The sequence below is a fragment of the Bison bison genome, unplaced genomic scaffold, assembly GCF_000754665.1.
Source record: "Bison bison bison isolate TAMUID 2011002044 unplaced genomic scaffold, Bison_UMD1.0 scf7180017853184, whole genome shotgun sequence".
NCBI classification, from domain to species: domain Eukaryota; kingdom Metazoa; phylum Chordata; class Mammalia; order Artiodactyla; family Bovidae; genus Bison; species Bison bison.
In genome coordinates this window covers 85,466-92,906 of record NW_011483757.1, presented here as the reverse complement: position 1 = coordinate 92,906, position 7,441 = coordinate 85,466, and positions in this window count along the sequence as shown.

Here is a 7,441-nt window from a genome sequence, read left to right as displayed (position 1 = left end):
TTCACTCACGTCACCTCTTTGGCCTCTGGGCATCATAGCTGGTGGTCTCTGGACAGATAGCATTGACACCTCTCTTGATCCTCATAACAACCCCCTGAGGTGGGTGACAGTTACAGTGTTAGTCACTAAGTTGTGTCCTACTCTTTGTGACCCCATGGACTGTAGCCTGCCAGGCTCCTCTGCCCATGGAACCCCAGTCAAGAATACTGGAGTGGGTTACCATCCCCTTCTCCAGGGGATCTTCCCAACCCAGGGGTCGAACGCAGGTCTCCTGCATTGCAGGCAGATTCTTTACCATCTGAGTCACCAGGGAAGCCCCTTCTGAGGTAGGTAAGATCCTTTTTACCGAGAGGGCAACCCAAACTTTGCTTGCCTGTGCAGAGCTAAACCTTCATGCCGGGACTTGACTTCGAGTCCAAGTCCATGTCATGCTTGAACTTCGGTGGTGTTCCTTTGGTGCTTCATGGCCCACTGGTTCATTGGGGTCAAGGAAAGGATGCAAAGAAAAATTGGTAGTAGAAGCAAACCCTCACATCACAAACGTGCATGCGGGAACCCATTCTGTCCTTTACCCCTGTACCCGTTGAATCGTCAAAATAATTCAACAAAGTAGGTACTATTAGTAGTCCCATCTTATAGACGGGGAAACTGTAGCTAAGAAGTTAAATAACATGCCCAAAGAGACACTGCTTACCAATAGTAGAGGTGGGATTTGAACCCTTGCGGTCAAGATCTGGAGTTTCTCATCACTGCCCATCTGAGAGTTTATGCTACCCAGGGCCCCTTCAAGCCACACTCCCTTTGAAGTAGGGAGCCTGGTTTCAGATCCCTCCTGAGGCCCATGAAGCTTGAGCGTGTCTCTGCACTTGCAACTGGAATCTGTTATTTGTTTTTTGACTGCACTGCATGGTATGCTGACCTTCCCTGACCAGGGATCAAATCCATGCCTCCTGCAGTGGAAGCTCAGAGTCGTAACCACTGGAATCTTGCAGAAGGCTCTCCCATCTGTTTTATCTGCATTATCCAATCCAAATTGTCACATGCGACTATTTAAGTTAAAATTAATTAAAATTCAGTTCCTCAGTGGCACAAGCCACATTTCAAGTGCTCAAGAGCCACATGTGGCGGTAGCTACTCTATCAGATAGAGTAGATATGGAACATGTCGAGTGTGGCAGTGCTAGGCTGGACAGTGTGAGATTGGGTCAGAACTCCGGGATTTGGATTTCAGCTTCATTAGCAATTGCCTTGGAGAAGGCAATGGCACCCCACTCCAGTACTCTTGCCTGGAAAATCCCATGGACGGAGGAGCCTGGTAGGCTGCAGTCCATGGGGTCACGAAGAGTCGGACACGACTGGGCGACTTCACTTTCATGCATTGGAGAAGGAAATGGCAACCCACTCCAGTGTTCTTGCCTGGAGAATTCCAGGGACCGGGGAGCCTGGTGGGCTGCCATCTCTGGAGTCGCACAGAGTCGGACACGACTGAAGCGACTTAGCAGCAGCAGCAGCAGCCATTGCCTTGGTCTCCAGCATCCTCCAGGGTGGTAAGTCAGAACCTGGTCCCTAGGAAGTGCTCTATAAGTGGTACTGTATTCTCATCATGAGCACTTCTTTTGGGTTAGATATGGGTTCCAGAGACCCTGTATCTTTTATCACTGTGTTAAATTACCCCAAACTTAGGAGTTTATGGCAACATAAATATCCCACAAAGTTCCCACATTGGGCTTCCTTGGTGGCTCAGTGCTAAAGAATCCGCCTGCCAATGTAGGAGATGTGGATCCCAGCCCTGGGTGGGAAAGAGCCCCTGGAGAAGGAAATGGAAGCCCACTCCAGTATGCTTGCCTGAAAAATCCCATGGACAGAGGAGCCTGGCAGGCTACAGTCCATGGGGTCACAAAGAGTTGGACACAACTGAGTGAGTAAACAACAAAAAGTAGTTCCCGTGGATCAGGAGTAAGCTAAGTGGCTCTGGGGTCTCGTGGGATTGTAGTCAAATTGTTGGCCAGAGTGGTGGTCTTCTGAAAGCTTGACTGGGCTGGAGGATCCATTTCCAAGATGGGGGTGCACGTGCACGTCTGGCAAGTTGGCATTGGCTGTTGATAAGAGTCCCTTGCCATGATGACCCCCAGAGGGCTGATTTGAGCATCCCCATGTCAAAGCAGGTGGCTTTTCCCAGAGAGTCATCTAAGAGAGCCAGGCGGAAGCTCACTGTCATTTCTACTAAATCTCATTGGCCACAGGAGTCCGCCCTGTTCACTGTGAGGGGACTGCAGGAGGGTAGGAATGCCAGGAGGCAAGACCACTCAGACACCATCTGAAAGGCTGGTTCTTACAGTCCCACTGCTGGTCAGCTCCACAGCGGGTAATTTACCTGGAATGCTAACCCCGAGTGGACACTGGTATATTATTTCTGAGAATTGGGCTGGAGATTCAAAGCCTTGTTGGACAACATTGGGCCAGTTTTGTTCATGATCCAGTCTTCCGAGGCACACTGTGGCTTGGGGAAATACTTCTTGATGGAAACGGAGAAGTTCCTTTCTGGGGTGTGGGGAGGCCTTCAGGCCAAACAGATTTCTCCTCGCCAATAATCTGTTATATGGTTTGGGAGAGTGAGATGGTCAGGATCCCAAGATGGCCCCCAATATTTCTACCTCCCTAGTGAATATGACCTGTCTGTTCCCTCCCCTTGAGTGTGGGCATGATCTCCAAAAATGATGGATGGGAAGGTCACATTGGGCAGCACAGGTGAAGGGGTTCTGCAGATGTAATAAAGGTTCGAAATTAGTTTTTGAGTTGGTAAAAAGGGAGATTACCCTGGGAAAGGAAATGGCAACCCATTCCGGTATTCTTGCCTGGGAAATCTCATGGACAGAGAAGCCTGGCAGGCTACAGTTCATGGCATCACAAAGAGCCAGACACAACGTAGCACCTGAACCACAATCAGGCAGATTGTGATTTGGGGAAAAACTTCTTGATGGAAATGTGGCATAAAATGCAGAGCAAAGTGACCTACCAATGTGCAATACAGAGCTTTGCAAGAAATTAAATTTTTGTATAGAATAATCGTTGCAAATATTCAGACAATAAAGCCCATGGCTAAAGGAAAACAGTTGAAGTTATGTAAAAGAGGGTCTGGAACCTTCCTGAAGAGAGTGGTGCTTTCTTGTTGACCCTGAACAAGCAAGCTGCCGTGAGTTCTACAGCTTCAAGGACATGAATTTTTCCAGCAACCATGTGCCTCCGAGAGACTGCAGCCCTGACTGACACCTTGATGACAGCCTTGGGAGCCCTTCAGTAGACGACCCAGCCAAGCTATGCCTGGACTCCTGACCCATGGAAACCGTGGGACAATAAAGAGTGTGGTTACAGCCTGCTATGTTTGTGGTAATCAGTTATGTAACAGAGAAAACAAATACAGGAAGTTCGCTTACTTCCTCTGTTATCCAGGCTAGAACACTGGAGTGGGTAGCCATTCTCTTCTCCAGCAATCTTCCCAACCCGAGGATCGAACCCGGGTCTCCTGCACTGCAGGAAGATTCTTTACTCTCTGAGCCACCAGGGAAGCCTCTCTCACTTACCTCCTCTGGACCATCAAATTCCTCATCTGTACATTGGAAGAGGCCTGCAGTGTTTGGATCGTCTCTAAAAGTGCTTCTGGGGAATTCCCTGGAGGTCCAGTGGCTAAAACTCCATGTTCCCAAGGCAGGGAGCCCAGTTTCGATTCCTGGTCTGGGAACTAGATCCCACATGCCGAAACAAAAGCTCCGGCATGCTGTAAATAAGAACCTATACCGACAAAAATAAATATTAAAAATTTTTTAAATGTGCTTCTGAAATAACAATAGCAACGACTAGTCCATATAAACTGGTTCACTTTGGGCCACTGCTGAAAGTGTGTTCCATGTTATCTTATTTCTCATGACATCTTTGGAGAAGGCAATGACACCCCACTCCAGTACTCTTGCCTGGAAAATCCCATGGATGGAGGAGCCTGGTGGGCTGCAGTCCATGGGGTCACGAAGAGTCGGACACGACTGGGCGACTTCACTTTCATGCATTGGAGAAGGAAATGGCAACCCACTCCAGTGTTCTTGCCTGGAGAATCCCAGCGACGGGGGAGCCTCGTGGGCTGCCGTCTATGGGGTCACACAGAGTCGGACACGACTGACGCAACTTAGCAGCAGCAGCAGCATGACATCTTATGAAACTGATCCAATTTTCCCCATTTACAGAAGAGGAAGCTGAGGCACAAAGAGGTTAAGTGTCTTGAACTAGACAAAGTCACACAAGACACACAACTAGTGTTCATACTGCTTGGCCATTGTCTGAAAAGTGGCTGTCAGCTCTGCATTCCTTCATTTTAAGGTGACCCTTCTGAAAATACATGCACATGATTAGTGTGAGAAGGGAGGGTGTGCACATACACATAGTGATTGTACATACACATCTTTCTTGACCTACAATCGGGCTATGTCCCAATAAATCCATCATAAGTTGAAAATAATTAACGTTGAAAATGTATTTAATTCACCTAACCTACCAAGTGAAAGTCACTCGGTCTTGTCCGACTCTTTGCAACCCCGTGGATGTTATAGTCCATGGAATTCTCCAGGCAAGAATACTGGAGTAGGTAGCCTTTTCCTTCTCCAGGGGATTTTTCCAACCCAGGGATGGAATCCAGGTCTCCCGCATTGCAGGTGGATTCTTTATCAGCTGAGCCACAAGGGAAACATCGTAGCTTAGCCTTTGTTGTTCAGTTACTAAGTCACATCCGACTCTTTGCGACCTCATGGACTAAAGCATGCCAGGCTCCTCTGTCCTCCATTGTCCCCTGGAGTTTGCTCAAATTCCTGTCCACTGAGTTGGTGATGCTATCCTGTGTGCGTGCATGCTAAGTTGCTTCAGTCGTGTCCGACTCTGCGACCCTATAGACTGTAGACCACCAGTCTCCCCTGTCCGTGGGATTCTCCAGGCAAGAACACTGGAGTGGGTTGCCACTTCCTCCTCCGGGGCTCAAACCTGCATCTCTTATGTCTCCTGCATTGGTAGGTGGGTTCTTTACTAGTGCCAGTTGAGAAGCCCTGATGCTATTCTAGCCCACCTTAAATGTACTCAGAACACTTACATTGGCCTAGAGTTGGGCAAAATCATCTAACACAAGGCCTATTTAATAATAAAGTGTTGAATCTCTCATGTAATTTATTAATACTGTATTGAAAGTGAAAAACAGATGGTTTTCAGTTTATCAGCTGCTTACCCTCACAGTCACCTGGTGGACGGAAAACCGAGGCTCATTGCCATGGCCCTAGCATCAGGAGAGAAGACCAGACTACCTATCGCCAGCCCAGAAAAAGATCAGAGTTTAAAGTATGGTTTCTACTGAATGTGTATTGCTTTCTCACCAGGTAAAGTGAAAACAATCATAATTGGAACCGTGGTAAGTCAGGGACCACAAAACCAGCTGAGTCCAGGATACTCCCACCCAGGATGAGGTGCTGCTACTGCTGCTAGGTCACTTCAGTCATGTCCGACTCTGTGCGACCCCATAGACGGCAGCCCACCAGGCTCCTCTGTCCCTGGGATTCTCCAGGCAAGAACACTGGAGTGGGTTGCCATTTCCTTCTCCAATGCATGAAAGTGAAGTCGCCCAGTCGTGTCCGACTCTTCGTGACCCCATGGACTGCAGCCTACCAGGCTCCTCTGTCCATGGGATTTTCCAGGCAAGAGTACTGGAGTGGGTTGCCATTGCCTCCTCCGGGATGAGGTGCTAGGGGTGTGTATTTACAGACACCAGCCAGGGTGGGGAGGGGATGCTTAGAACCTGACAGGGGCTTAGGATGAACTTGGCAGAGTAGGTCCCACTTTAAGATTCTAGCACCAGTGAGTCCATAAAGAACTTGGTCCCAAGGCTCTGCCTTAGCCCCCACCCTCACCCCTGAACTTTACTTGCTCCTTCCCCACCCCAGGGAGCTAGCAACCAGTTGTAACAGGTGTTCACCAATTTACCACTGAAATCATTGTTGTGGCACGGCTGTCCAACCTGCCTTTGTCCCTTGGGGTCTGGAACAGAGCCAGGTCTGAACCTTTTTGGGTGAATATGGTCAGGGCTGCTGTTGCAAAACTCAGGAGATGTCACCCTGCTGGTTTCATTCCCCTTAAAACCACTTCCTCTCTCCTCTGCCATCTTCATGGTCTGTGCCCACAGCCATCAGCATCCTCCCCAGGGAGGAAGGTGTCTGAGAATATTACCCATACTGTGGTCATGATGAATTTCTATTTAAAGAAACTCAACTTCAAAGAAACAGAAGAGAGAGAGAAGCTCAAAGTTCAATGTTCCCAGAAGACTTAAACCAAAAGACTTGTGTTTTTTTTACCCCCCAGTGGGCTCTCAGGCAGCGTGAATGCTGGTAAACTGGGAGATTTGGGGAATGGAGATTTTTACCTTATTCACAGCAAGAATACACTATGTACCCCATCCACTCCCTACCCCCAATCCCACCCTTTGTAACATACACATATGCTACCTACACATAGCAGGGAATTAAGAGTGTTAAAGACTATGAAGTAGAAAATTAAAAGAATCTCAGAGCCCCAGACTTTGCATCAAAAGTATAGGATTCAAATCAGATGCTGCCATCAACCTGCTCTGTTTCCTGGGTCTTCTCTCTCAGAGCCTCTGTTTCCCCATCTGTAAAATGAGGATGAAGTATGGAGGACAGCAATGACTCTCAACTTTGTTCTGATCCTGAGAACATGAAAAAGTGAAGATTATCTTTAAGGACACGAACTGTTTAACTATGAATACTCAATGCTTGGGAGGACAGCAGTGCCACCTGCTGGTTTCACACTGCACTTGCAAAATCCAAATTTAATAGCTGCCAATACAATCCCAATCAGAGAAGGCGATGGCATCCCACTCCAGTACTCTTGCCTGGAAAATCCCACGGACGGAGGAGCCTGGTAGGCTGCAGTCCATGGGGTCGTGAAGAGTAGGACACGACTGAGCGACTTCCCTTTCCCTTTCAATACAATCCCATGCTCTTATTCATTGAGCACTTATTCAGTGTTCAAGCGTTGCAATGTACCTCCTAGGCCACACCAGGATAAGCTCTTTCCCACATGAAGCTCACAGTCTAGAGCGGACAACTGACGTGTACATAAAGCCCTTTAATCCAAGGTGGGCAGTACATGGCTCTAGTGGGATTCTATGGGAAAACAAGATGGAAAGCCTGGGGCCGGAGCCAGCTTCGTGGGCTTGTGACCTTGACAGGCACACAAGACCCTGTGCTTGGCAGGGCCCTGCCTTGATTTCATGCTCCGCTATCTCTGTCTTGAAAGTCTGTATAATTTTTGAACAAGGGGTTATATATTTTCATTTTGCCCTGGGCCTGCAAATTATGTAGCCAGCCTTGGGGACATTTTTTTTTTTTTTTTAATGT